We start from the raw sequence: 14,023 nt of genomic DNA, 5'->3' as shown, positions 1-14,023 counted from the left end.
AGTGGGAGGCAGAGCAGTGGAGAGTGGTTGTCATTTGAGGCCAAAGAAGTTGCGTTCAAATCCCAGCTATGCCATGTCATAGCTGTGAGGTCTTTGGCAAGTCACTTAACCTCTCTGAACCTCTGCTTTCTCATGTGTGAAATGGGTTGATATTGTTCAAGGATTAAGCATTTATGATTAGTTTGACAATCTGTGAAGCTGTGAAGCTAGGCAAAGGTGTGGAATAAATGAGAGAGGGCCAGTGGTGCACTGCTGGGCCTGGGTAGGAGTAGAGGGAGGTGGAACCTGTGTTCCAGGTGAGAGTCTGGTGTGGGTGGCAGCCCCCCGCCCCAGACTCTCTGGCCCTTCAGATTACCACAGTCCAAAATGTGGGGCTTTTTCTCATCAATTGCCCAGGGACCCTTCTAGAGAAACCACACCCCCATGACAGTTCTGCCTCCCTCTTCAAACTACAACTTCTAGGCTACCAGAATCGGATGAGTGGTAAGCCCTTTACATATATTCTTTAATTTTACCCAATAAGACAGGCTCTTTTTATTTATCCCAGTGTCAAATGTGGAAACTGGGGCTCGGAGAGGTTAAATTACATGCCAAGGTCTGGAAGCTCACAAGAGACACAGCTGAGACTGGAACCCGGATCTCTCCGAGAGCCTTCCTCCCTAACGTCTTTCGGGTGCTGTCTCTTGTGAGTTAGGAAGGAAAGAGTCGGGGAGGGAGGGGTCACCTAAGAACCAAAGTGCGGGGAGAGGGCGGGAGGGAAGGGGATCCGAGACAGGCCCGGGAGCTCCCGAGGTGAGGGACCCAGGGCCAGGAGACGGGACAAGGAGATCTCCGGGGCGCTTAAACAGTTCCGACAAATTGCCTGGGGGCGGCTCCTCATCCCGAGGTGCCCGGGGAAAGCGGGGTGGGGGGGCGCGTGGGGGGGGGGGGCCGCCGCGCTGGCGGGCTCGGGAATTAGCAGCGTTTCTCGGCACCGCTGGGCGGAGGCGAGGGTAGAAGGGTCAAGCCCAAGGGGCGGGTGGAGCCGGCGGCCCGAGTGCCCTGGGGCAGGGGAGAGCTCCTGGGCGGTGTCCGCAGAGGTCCGGTCCCCAGCCAGCCCCTCAGCCCCCGCGGCAGGCGCCAGGCCTTCGTTCTATGCCATGGATGGATTGGGAGGGGGTGGGGGGCTGAGCGGGACGTGACCAATACTCCCGAGAGAGCTCGGTCTCCCCGCCCCTGTCTAGGTGAGCATCCCCCACTCCTCGCCGCCCTCCAGGCTGAGCATCCCCCATGCGCCCGCCCAGCCCCCCTCCCGGGCCGAGGCCGAGGTCGCTGCGGCAGCTCGGGCTGCCTGATTCAATTAACTAATTCCCGACAAGACAGACGTGCAATTCCGCGTCGCCTGCCATTAGGAGGAGAAGGAGCTCCCCGCGGGCGGGGGCGGGGTGGTGACGTCACGGCCCGGCAGCTGACGTCAGGGGCGCCCCGCCAGGAGTCCCTCAGCAAGCGGGCCCGCCTGGGTCTCTGCAGTGAGTGCGTGCGTGCCTATATACGTGTCCGCCCGTGTGCGCGTGTGCACACCCGTGTCTCCATGCGCCGCTCCCCCCACCACCCCGCCGGGGGACGCCCTGGCCCTCGGAGTTCTCTGCTGGGTCCACGGTTTGGTCCAACCAGGCCGACTCCTAAGGGTGCGACCTCCCCCTCCTCTCCTCCCCTCCCTACCCGTTTTTGCTCTCTGAATTTGTCACCTCCCCGGCCTTGCTCCCGTGTCTCTTAACTTGGTGGACCCTTCTGGGGGGTGCGTGCACAGTGAGGCCCACGCGTGTGCGTGAACACACCTGCGTATACACAGGTGTGTGCCCACAGGCGCATACTTCCAGACACGCACACAAAGGGACATAGGGGACCACAGCAACCTCCCAGCTACACACCCACACACATGTCCGCGCACACGTGCACACACACGCAGGGCCCTAGGTCTGGCTGGGAGGTACTGCAGGCCCCCCAGCCCCAGGGCCCCTGGCCTCTTGTGGGAGGGGGGCATTGAGGAAGGGGCAGCAGAGGGGGAAGGGAGGCCTTGTGAAGGACACCAGCAAGGAAAAGAGAAAAAAAAATGAAGTGGAAGAAATAAAATCAAAAGGCTTTTAAGGCTGCTCTCCCCAAGTAGTTGATGTCTTGGCTGCGATCGCCGGCAATGAAATATCGTGCTCTCTGAACGCTTAATGCACAGAGCCCTGCAACCCCCTCTCCCAGCTGAGAGGCAGTCCCCTCTCCTCTCCTTCCCTCCCTCTCCTTCCCTCCTCTCCCATCCTCCCTGGCAGATCTGCCTCCTTGCTCCCAGAAAGGCCCAGAGTGTGTGGTGGGGGGCGCAGCTGATGCCCACTTCCAGCCTGGCACTGACCCCATGACATGCTCCAGAAGCCACAGCTGGCGTGGACGCCCCAGCCCACAGCCTGGGCAGGAGGGGAGAGCCCACCTCTGGGCTGGGACCCCGGCCGACGCCTGGCAGTTGTGGTGTTCAGGGCTCTCCCTGCAGAGATGCTGGGTCTGAGAACTTCAAGCCGAGGCACCCTCAGCCTGGAAGGGAAGAACATGGAGATCCATGTGTGCCTGATAGGGATCCCCAGCAGCCTGGAGAGGCTGAGGCTCTTGGAGAGTGTGTGTGTGTGTGTGTGTGTGTGTGTGTGTCTGTCTGTGTCTGTGTGTGTGCATGGGGGGTTGGATAGGTGGGGGTGGGGGGGTGGGTGGATGGGTAGAGGGAGTCCTGCCCTAATTCTCAGCCTTTAGTTAGAAACTGAGCTCAGGAATGGTTAAAAGGCCCGCTTGCAGTCTCAGCTCATATTCCAGCTCCATCACTTCCTGGCTCTGTGACTCTGGGCCAGCTCTGAGCCTCCGGTGCCCGAGTTCCACGCAGGGGAAGATGGAGCAAATAATAGAACTGGCCTCAGAGGGTTATTGGACGATTAGAAGAGAAAATATAAGCAAAGTGCTCAACACAGGGCCCGTGCACGGGGGAGGAGGTGCATAAGTGGGACTAATCATCTCTGTGATCTCCCCACTGGCTCCACTCCCCTGGCCCCGGACTTAGAGGGGCCTGGCTGGGAGCAGTCTGAGAGGTGGTGCAGCATAAGTGGGACTAATTATCTCTGTAATCTCCCCACTGGCTCCACTCCCCTGGCCCCGGACTTAGAGGGGCCTGGCTGGGAGCAGCCTGAGAGGTGGTGCAGCCCTCCAACCCCCTTCTCCTTTTCATCCTTCTCCTCCTCTCTCACCCTTGCTTCCCACCCCCCCCCACCCCGCCCCCAGGCAACTGTTCACTGTGCCTTTCTGTCAGGGCAGCCAAATTGGCCAAATCTCTGTAATGCTAAAAAATTGGCCCATTTGCTGGCAGAGAACATTCACAGAAGGGGAGAGCGGTGTGCATCGCAGCCACAGATGAGCGGGGCGGGGTGAGGGGGGTGTGGGGATGTGGTGGGGCTTTGGGTCTCCTGGGGGAGCCATCACGGCCCAGGGAATGGGCAGCTGCCAGGGTGTGTGTGTGTTTGTGTGATTGGGGCCCCACGGTATGCCAGACATGCTGCTGGGGGCTTTCATAGCATCACTTCCTATAAACCCAGCAACAGCCCTGAGGCTTTGCCCTTGTAATTATTCCCATATTACAGATGAGGAAACTGAGGCTCAGAGACAGGAAGGACTTAAGAAATAGCTCAGTGGGTGTCAGGGAGAGGACTCACCCCCTGGTCCCAGATTCCACTGGTCTCCATGAAGCCCCCTTCCCAGTGTCCCAGCAACCCCCAAATGACCCAGGAGCCTGGCTCCTGAAGTCTCTGCCCTCTGTCCTGCCTCCTGGCCCTGCCCCATGGGGATTTCTCACTGCACTGGGGCAGCCGACCAGGCAGTTCACCTTGTTGGGATCAGCCATACCCAGATGCTCCTCAGGGGAGAGGATGAGGTGTGGGAGGAGGTCCTGGGTACCCGGATGGGGATGGGGGAGAGAGGTTGAGGGCTTCTGGCTGGCCCCAGCCTTCCCTCCAGGAGGTGCTTACATGAGAATGCCCACCTGTGCATTATCTCAGATGGACATTATTGTCCCCATATTTGAATGAGGAAACTGAGGCTTAAAGAGGCCAAGTGATCTGTTCACAGCTAGGAAATTGTGGTTCTGGGATTTAATCCATATTCATCTGACTCCAGAGTCTGAGATTTTTAATCCTTTTTCTCCAGTGATGGAAAGCTACCTCACCAGGTGTCGTGTCCTATTCAAGGACAGTTTTAATCCTGAAATTGTTTTCATTCATTCTTTCATATTCTATAAATATTAAGTACCTCCTAGTGCCAGCACTGTGCGCTGGGGACACGTGATGGATAAGACCCTTCCCTGCTCTGGGGCCCGGCTGCTGCATGCAGCTCCCTCACTCCTGCAGACCCCGGGAGACCCTGGCGACCTCTGCGCTGCTCGGCGATCCTTGCCCCTTCCCTTCCTCTCTTGCTTCCTTGCTCTGCTTACACAAAGATGCCAGTGAACCGAGCTATCTGGGCACAGGGTCACCATGCCTGCCCTTGAGAGGCCGAGGGAGCTGCTGGGGGTCCTTCCTCTGCGGTCCCCAGCCCCCATCTCCTACTCCGTCAGACCTCAGGCAAGGAGGCAGGCACCTGGCTGTTCCCTGAGGATATGATTGACCTTTTGGCCCCCCTGAATGACCAATACAACAAGGCCAATGCCCTGGGTTGAAGAGAGGAAGGCTGGCAGCCTTGGGAAGAGCCTTCTTTTCTGGCTACAGTCTAGTCCTGTGTCCCGAGATATCACCAAGGATCTTGCTGAGCTGCTGCATGCCCTGCACCCCTGGGCAGCCACCTCCCTGCCCCCCGCCCCACAGGCCTGACTGTTCATCCCCAACTCGGCCACCGTGCACAAGAGGTGAATGAGCCCCCAGAATTGTGGCCCAGAAAATGAGGGGATGCTGAGGGAGATGGGGCACTCTGGCCTCTGTCTGGCTGGAGACAAAACTAGAATCCAGCCTCTCAAGTCATATGGCCTCTTTTGACCATCTTCCTGCCTCCATCCCTGGCAAAGTTCAGCCAGAGGGAGGCTTCATGTAGGACTGCCAAGGTCCAGCAAAGCAACGAGGTGGCTGGCTGCTGCTGGGTCCTCAGGAAGCTGGGCCAGGAGGAGGGGATGCCTCTGATCGCTAAATCCTGAGTAGACCAAGTGTCTCTCTCGCCACTGTCTTTTCCCCTTGTCCTCTGGCTCGATTCCCTAGGCTCCTCGCCTGAGAGGTGGTGATGTACGTTGGCTATGACTTTGGGCTCTAGTATCAGACAGTTTCGGTTCCAGTCCTTCCTCTGCTACTTTCTGGCTCTGTGACTTTGGGCAAGCTCCTTCACTGTGCACTTTGGTTTCCCTAACTGTAACATGGGAGGGTAATACTGGCATCTACTTGTTGAGTCTCATGAGAATTCAATACGAACAAATGCCCTTTATTAGAACAGTGACCGGTTCAGTGTGAGCCCTGATGGCAACGACGGTGGTGGTGATTTTGACGGAAATGATGATGATGGTAATTGAGAAAGGGATGGTGATGGTGGTCATAATTTTAATGATGACGGCGGTGATGGTGATGATGGTGGGTGGAGGTAGTGATGGTGAACTTGGCAAAAATTATGGTGGCAACAGAGAAGGTGATGGTGACGATGATGGTAGTTGTGGTGATCACAGTGATGGTGATGATTTCGGTGAAAATGAAGATGACGGCGATGATGACACGATGACGATGCATTTGGAGAAAAGGGTGATGATGGTGGAGAGGGTAAAGGTGACGCTGCTGACGGCAATGATAACGGATGGTGACAGTGGTGCCGATGGTAGCAGAGATGGGGATGATGAAAAGGATGGGGTGATGCAATTCCTGGCCCACAGGAGGGGAGAGAACCAGCAGAGAGAAAGGAGGTATGAAACAGGTGCTGATCAGTGACCTTTCACCTGCCCCACCCAGCAAGGCCCGGCTGCTCGTAGCCCACCACCCCTAGCCAGCCTAGGAGAAGGTAGGGGCCTTGCTTCTTTCCAGCCTGACACTGACCGGGCATTAGTCTGGGCTCCGATCTGGCCATAGCCTCTTGGCCCCATCTAGGCCTCTGGGGAGTGTCTACAGGTCCCAATGGACAGAGCAAGCCATGCCTCTCCTGCCTCAAGGGACTTGTCAGCAGGTGACCATGGTGTCCAGAGTGGCAGGCATAGCGCTGTGCATGGGCCTTGGGCAGGGGTCTTAAGGCTGTGGCCCTTCCCTCTAGACTCTGAGGAGCGTCAGGGTAGGGCAGTGGAACTCTGGCAGGCTCCGCGAGAGCGGACAGTTACGTGGCTTGGAGGGTCAGGCTGACATAGTGCTTCTGAGTTTGTCATCAGATCACCTCCGATCCTCTCCACCACGGACAAGCCAGTGGGTCTCGGCTGTTTCTTAATCCGAGTCTCAGCTTCGTCACCGTCCTGACACATGGAAAAATAATGGTACCTACTTCGTAATAGCTATTTTTGTTATAATCCTATGAATCAGGAGCTCAGCAAAGTGCCTGGCATCTAGGAGTCACTTGGCAGATGTGGCCTTTGTTGTCTCCGACAGGCTGCACAGATCCTGGCCAGGGCCAGACCCTGTGTGCTCATGGGCTGGGCCAGGGGCCGGGCTGGGAACTCCTGCTGCTGGGCCTCGTGACAGGCGGACTGGGCTGGTAGTCTGGGCTCAGACGCCCTACCTCCCTGTCCCTTCCCCGTGCCAGGCGGCTGGCCCTCAGTTGCCCCCATCTCCCAGCCTCCCCCTGTGCCCTCTCCACAGGCTGGTGAGGGCTCTGACGTGTGAAATAAAAAGGGATTTTAATTACCTCTCAGCAAAACAGCAATTAGAGAGAATCACAGCACAACAGCAGTCCCTCCCCCACGCCCTCCCCCTGCCATGTTCGCCTTCACCCCTTTTTCTCCAGCTCCCCCAGGCTCTGAGGCTGGATGGAACAGGAAGTCCTCCAATTCAGCTCAGACCCCCTGTGCCCCAGGGGTGGGGTGGGGAAGCCAAAGGACGGGAGGGTGTCTGTGCTGGGGGCGGGGCAGGGGTGCAAAGGGGCGCTCAGGTGGGGCCTCCCTGTGCCTCCATACCCTGCAGGCAGCCAGTACCCACCTCTCTGGGGTCCGTGTGGGCCCCCCAGGGCTATGCATCCACTGCGTGTGCCCTGGTACACTCCCGTCCCTGTGTGTGTGCGTGGCTAGCACGTGTGAACACCCGTGTGTGCATGCAAGCATGTCAGCAGCCTGGGGCAGTGCAACCCCTAGGATGAGCCCGCCACACTGGGAAACAGCACGGTTTCCAACAGGCTTTTAAAATAATTGCCTGTGACCCTGAGCTGTAGCTCTCTGTCCTCTGTCCGCTGGCCGCCCCCGTCCCCTGCCCCCCTTGCCAGGGGTCACTTCTCTGTCCATCTGCAGAGCCTGGGGCACCTGTGCCGCATTTGGGGAGGGGGCCAGAGAGGGCGGGGCGGTGTGTCCCCACAGGTGGCCTGAGGCTGGGGGAGGTGGTGGGTGGCTGATTGAAGCGGTAATTGCAGGCAGCAGGCCCTAGCTAATGCATGTTATGATTAAGCCCCATTACTGAGGCGCTCAAGCACGCGGGTGGGGCGGGCGGCGGGCGGCGGGAGGAGGCCGACTGTGTGCCGACCTGCGCTGGGACTGACTGATGGTCTTTCTCATGGCGGGCGGGCAGGCAGGGGCCACTGCCACCTCCGTGGTCCCCTCCCCCTCCAGCGCTGTAGCCTGCCCAGCCGAGACAGGAGAGCCAGAGCCTCAAGGTAGGAAAGGCATCCCCCAAACACACATGCCCACCCCTAGGCAAAGGTCTGAAAGCCCCTGTTCAGTTCTCTCAGGGCCCCAGCCGGCTTGGGAGGAGTGATCTCCCGGCCATTAATCCTGGGGTTCCGGTGGCTCTGTCAGGGCCCTCCTGGTAACCATAAGCCCCCAGCCTCAGTGCCTGGCAACATCCTGTCCTTGGGTTGCAGAAGCCAGAACAGCTGCATTTGGACGGCTGACGTCAGGGACCCAGGCCCACCCCATTTCACTGGGGGCCATAGGTGCTAACCAGGGACCCCTCCTGCCCACTGGGATGAGGATAGACCCATCCCCTGTGCTGTGAGCCCTGAAGTCGGGACTACTTCTCCATGGAAAATGGACCTCATCCCCCTTCTTTCACAGAGGCCCAGAGAGGTTATACAACTTTCCCAAAAACACACAGTAGGGCCTGGGTCAGAGTGTTAACCTAGTATGCCAGCTTGGACACTCACAAGCTGTGTGACTTTGTGAAAATCACTTAACCTCTCAGGGCCTCAGTTGCTGCCTCTATAAAATGGTGATAGTAGTAGCACCTACTCCTAGAATTCTGAGGATTAAAGGAGGTAGATAACTTAGCACTTAAAGCCCAGGACCTGGCCCAGGAGTCAGCTGCTAATATTCTCACACAAACTTTGTTCTTTCACCCGTATCTTCTGCGGTAGGCAAAATCCTAAGATGCCCCCCAGGATTCCTGGACCCTGGTGTACACACATACTTCTCCCTGTTATTCAAGCAAACATAAATCTAGGTACTATTATGAAGGGATTTTGCAGATGGAATTAAGATTCCAAATCAGTTGACCTTAAGATAGGAAGATTATCAGACCTAATTACTTAGGCCCTTTAGAAGCAGTTTCTCTGGCTGGTGGCTGAAAGGTAGACAGATTCCAAGCATGAGAAGAATGCAATGTGGGAGAGATTTTCCATTGATGACTTTGGAGTTGGAGGGGTCACAAGGCAAGGGACGCAGCGGCCTCTCCAAGCTGAGAGCAGCCCCTGGTTGATAGCCAGCAAAGAAGGGACACCTTGATTCTCCAGCTGAAGGAACGGAATTCTGCCACCACCAGCGAGCTGGGAAGAGGAACCTAAGCCCCGGAGGGAGCCCAGCCCCAGCGGACCCAGACTTCAGCCCTGTGAGGCCCTGAGCAGAGACTCCAGCCGCGCCACGCCCAGACTTCTGACCTACAGAAACGGAGACAATAAATTCCTGTTGTCTTAAGTTGCTACGTCTGTGGTATTTTGTTACACAGCAATAGAAAACCAAGAACCCACTTCGGTAAGTTCTGGCAGAAGGCCCTAGGACATCCCGCAAGGAGGGAGCTTGGTGCCAGGCTGAGGGCAGCAGTGGGTGGATGTGCTCCCACTGCCGGTACCCCTGCGAGGCCAGAGCACCTGCCTGGGGCTATAAGGGGCAGAGAGGAGGCAGACACTTGGCCGCGAGGCTTCCTGCTTGGAGGCCAGCCGGGGGCTGGGGACCTTGGCATCCTGCTGCCTGTGCTGAAACCTGACCTATCACTGCATCCAGAGGATGTGTGCGGGAGCCCCTCGCCATGCACCACCGCAGCCCACAACCCGGGGCGGGGGCCTCAGGCAGAGGCGGGTGACCATAGGTGTTGGATGCGAGCTCTGATTCCGGACTCCTGCCCTCTATCCTGAAACTCCTCATCAAGGACAGCGCCCCCCTGCAAAACACACAGCCTAGAGGGGGGCCCCGCCCAGGGCCAGGGCCCTGTGCCCAGCCCCCAGTCTCTCTGCGCCCTGCTGTCCCCTCCCCTCTGCAGCCCTGCTTTCTCTCCTGCAAGGGACAATTAGTGGCCTTGGCTTTAATTAGCTAACGATCCCCTTCAGCTCCAATCACTTGAAATGACGAGGGAGCGCTGGGGGAGGGGACCTCAGCCCAGTGACCCTGTGAAGCCTGCAACAGGCCCTTAGGGTCCTGCTGGCTTCTCTGGGCTCTGCCCATCCCAAGCCCCGCTCCTTGCGTCACAGGCGATGGGCTGCGGTGACCCTGACTGGAAGATGTGTCCTAGCCTCTGGGGTCCACCTTCCTATTCCCCACCCCCAGCCCCTGTGGCCTGCTTTGCCTCCTGCGGCAGGAGCTGAGCCACCTGTTGTGGCCTGTCCATCATACAGTGAGCCCAAGGGGACTGACTGTCAGAGCTAGAGGCCCGCAGACCTCAGACTCTCCATCCCCTCTCCTCCCTGCTCCCCTGAATCACCACCCCACTTGGGCTCTGTCCGCCTGGACCACACCACAACAGCCTGTGGCCAAGGCCCTGCCACTCAGGCTGGGCAGGAAGGACAGGGTGATGGGGACATCTGGGGTCCCGACAGAGCTGAGAAAAAGAGACCATGAAGATGCCAAGTCACAAGACAACCTCAGGTGGGGACAAAGGCGGTACAGGATGTACCCAGGGCAAGAGACAGCGAGACCCACGAAAGGCCCTTGTAGGTGGGGTGTGGAGGGGAGGCCTAGGCCCAGCTGCAGGCCCTGAGATTCCTCCTGACGTCTCTGGGCAAAGCCAGCCTTGGCACCTGCTTGGTCCCCAGCATTCAGCACTCCCAGCACAGTTCCTGGACTGAGATTCCAGCCGGGCCCTGGCTCCGTGCTGCCTTCCTTTGGGCTCCGAGTGCCCGGCCTGTGCCCCTCAGAGTGTCCTTTCATCTCCCAGCTCAGGGTGTGCATGTCCTCAAGAGTCCAAATGCAGCAGACATGGGCTCAAATCTCAGCCTCAGTGCTTGTGAGCCGGGTGAAACTGGGCAACTGTCTTTCCTTCCCCGGGCCTCAGTGTCCTCCCTGTAAATTGGGGCCAACGACAAGGGCCTCCTGGTGAGGATACAGGGACTCAGTGCGGGGAAGCAGGCAGAGCCTGGACAGAGCATGTGCACGGGAGCTGCTCCATGCGTGTTACTGTCGGGGCTCCACCACGGCTCTGGGGGTGAGGGCAGCCCAGATCCGAGCAGGGGCCTGGTCCGACAGCCCAGACCATGCACCAGGCTCCAGGGTGACCACACGGTCATGTCTGTCCTTCAAGGAGAGAGGCCCTCAGGCAGCCTCCCTCAGGTGGGGACCTGCTTGGCCCTAGGGACGAACAGGGGATCCGGGAAGCTTGAAATGGACCTAAATGAGGACAGGAGGGGCACTAGAACAAAGGAGTGAAGGTGGGAGTCCAGTCCCCTGAGGAGGCAGGACACTTGTCGGAGCTTGAGTGAGGAGACTGGAAAGGGGGCTGGAGCCAGACCAAGGAAGCCTTGACGATGGCACGGAGGGTGTGGGTCGGGAATGGGCAGGATGCAGCAGCCGCGGAGCCTGGGTGGGCGAGGGGAAGAGACGCCCTTCCTCCAGTAAGGAAGGGAGAAGAACTAAGGGCCGGAACTCAAACAGGATGGGATGGGAAAGAGGCAAAGAAGAGAGAAGCCTTTCCAAAGCCGGATGCTGGGACTGAAGTAAGGAATGAGAAAGAGGAGAAAAGTTAAAGCTGAGCTGGGCTTGGAAAGCAGGGCGCCTCCCCAGCCAGCAGGTACAGGTGGGGCCTGAGGCCAGAGGGCAGGGCTGGGAGGCTGGGCCACCATCTGGGTGTGAACAAGACAACTTTTGTCCCTCTTCTGGGGATGGTGACACTGGGGACTTCTGTGTGGGAGACGCTGGTGTATGCCCATGGGTACAGGGCACTAAATCACACAGCTCGTGGTGTCCCATTTACTTAAAAAAATAAAGCAATGCTGGCATGGGCCTCGATGCTCACGTTGAAGTGGTCACAGAGCTTACCTTACCTTGGGGAGGGCTGGGAACGGGACGCGTGTGAAGGAGGGCCTGCTTGTGTTGTTAAAGTCTTATAAGACAAGAATGTATTTCTGTATATTTCTTGTATGAAATAAAAACTGATCTGGAGTTTGGGAGGTGACCCCAGAGAAGAATCTGTGCACAGTGGGGATGGAAGTCTACCACAGGGGGCATGGGGGAGGGGAGGAATGGCCCCCTCTTGTCATCTGATGGGTCCCAGAGCCAAGGAGAGCTGTGTGGTGGGACTGAAAGCCTGGGCAGGTTTATAGGTGGGGCGTTGCCCCAGTGTGAGACCTGGCGCTGGGAGATACTTCACACAGGCTGTTCCATGAGCCAACCACAGCTGTGTGAGAACGTTCCATGTCTATCAAATACATCGGCTGTGCCGGGCTCCAGGCTGCACAGCTGAGTAAGATGCGGGAAGTGTAGTGGGTGCCCAGGGAGGGCGAGCCCCCACCCATGGAGGTAGCACAGGACCAGAGGAGAGAAGCTGGCATCCCGAGAAGGATGCGTGGCAATTGGCCAATGGAAGAGATGCCGGGAGAAGGAAGTTCCAAGCGGCCGGAACAGCAAGTACTAAGTCCCTGCGGTGAGTGAGAGCCAGCTAAGGTCTGGGAAATGACAACAGGCCCCAGTGACCAGGGGAAGAGAGGTGGGGGGCAGAGAGACAGAGAGAGGGAGAAGTGCAAAGAAGGATGCGAAGAGGTCACTGCCTCAGGGCCACTTCGGTGTGAGTTCTATCCTGGGGGTGAGGAGGGGCACTGCCAGCCGGAGGCCAGTGGGGGGACTGGGGCAGCTCCCTAGGCTGGGATGGGCATAGCAAGGTGTTGGGACCTAGCAGAGGAGCTCAGCTGGGGGTCTGCACTGGGGAGCCTCTGGAGCCCAGCCCAGTGAGGGCCAGGAAGTTTGGGGGAGGAGATGGACAAGGCCAGGAAACCCAAGGGCTGTCCTCCCTCCAAGCCCAGGAATCTGAAAGCAAGTGGAGAGCAAGGTCCCTAGCCCCTTGCCTGGCCAGGAGCAGATCCCACTGGGAGCTCAGGCAGGACCGACAGGCACCCTGCTCACCCCAACTGGTGATAGCTACAGCGTGGAATGAAGGCACAGGCTGGGTGGTGGCGTGCATGGACCCTTGTGCCCAGCTTTCCAACAGGAGTCTGAGCCAATACAATGTAGCGGCTGCCCGGCAGCTCCGGCCTTTCCCACCCCCTCCCTGCCACCCTGGCCACTTGGGAGAGTCATTTCATTCCTCAAATTAAAAATCCATTTTGTGCTGTGAATAATAGATGGAATGAGCCCTGGGAGGCTGGGCGGAGGATAGGAAGCTGGTTGGGGGACATGTTTTCCAAGGCGAGGAAGATCCTGCGGCACTGTTGGAGTGGGGGAGTGGACTGGGGGGGGCGGGAGGGAACAGGGGCGCATCTCCCAGAGCAGAGGCAGGGCTAGGGGGTTCAGGTTCGAGCAGCAGGCAAATAGAGGCCCAGTCTGTCCCTACACATGCAGGCCAGACAGGTGCAGAAATGGGTCTGATCACGATGGGCTCCAGGCTGGCTTCAGGGCAGCAGCCCTCCTCTGAGGTCAAGCACTTAGCACCTCACTTGGTGGAAGCTGAACAGACGGGAGTCATTAGCGTGGGGACTGCTGTACCCATAGAGTGGGGCAGAGAAGGGGCTGCTCTGACTCCTTCCCCAGAATCCAGACCCCGTGATGCCCCGCCCAGCAGGGTGGGCTAGAATCTGGGAAGGGAAGAGGCAGAGGCTCCCCTCACTTCTGCCCCTAGCGCTGCGCCCCTTTCTCTCTCCGGCCAGCTGCAGCCAGCGCTCCCCTGCTCTCCCTGCCCCAATCAGGCATCCAGCTGCCCCCCTCAGGGCTTGGCCGCGTCCTGCCATTCTCCTGCTCCTCAGTCAGGGAGTCATTCTGACAACGAGAGGGGACACCGCGAGATTCACAAGGAGAGTGAGGAAGCTGGGGGCCAGATGCCTAGCGCCCTGCACGCAGCTTCCCTTTCCGAGGAGGGACAGAAGGGCCCAGGAGGCGGGGCCTGGTCGCTCTTTATTGGTGGGCCGTGCAGGGGGACTAGGACTGAGTGGTCGCGGGCCCAGTCCCCAGTCAGCTCCCGTGGGTCCTAGCTGCTGCACTCAGGCCTGGGGGAGCCTCTGGGCTGTGGTGAGGGATGAGGTGCTGTACAGAGACGCGAGATGGAGCCAGGCAGGCAGACAGCGTGGCCTGGCCGGGACCTGGGAGGGAGATGAACAGATCAATGGCAGCTGAGAGTCTGGGAGAGGGATGGCCAGGAGGGGGGTCCTGCAGCTGACCTGGGAGGGAGGGGGGATGGAGGAGGAGCTGAGGGCCTGGGTGCCCCACCCCTCAGTGACTGGAGCAGCAGAGTCCCTGGGGAAGCAT

This window comes from Phocoena phocoena, chromosome 7 (genome assembly GCF_963924675.1).
Source record: "Phocoena phocoena chromosome 7, mPhoPho1.1, whole genome shotgun sequence".
NCBI lineage: Eukaryota > Metazoa > Chordata > Mammalia > Artiodactyla > Phocoenidae > Phocoena > Phocoena phocoena.
This window is presented reverse-complemented; position numbering follows the sequence as displayed.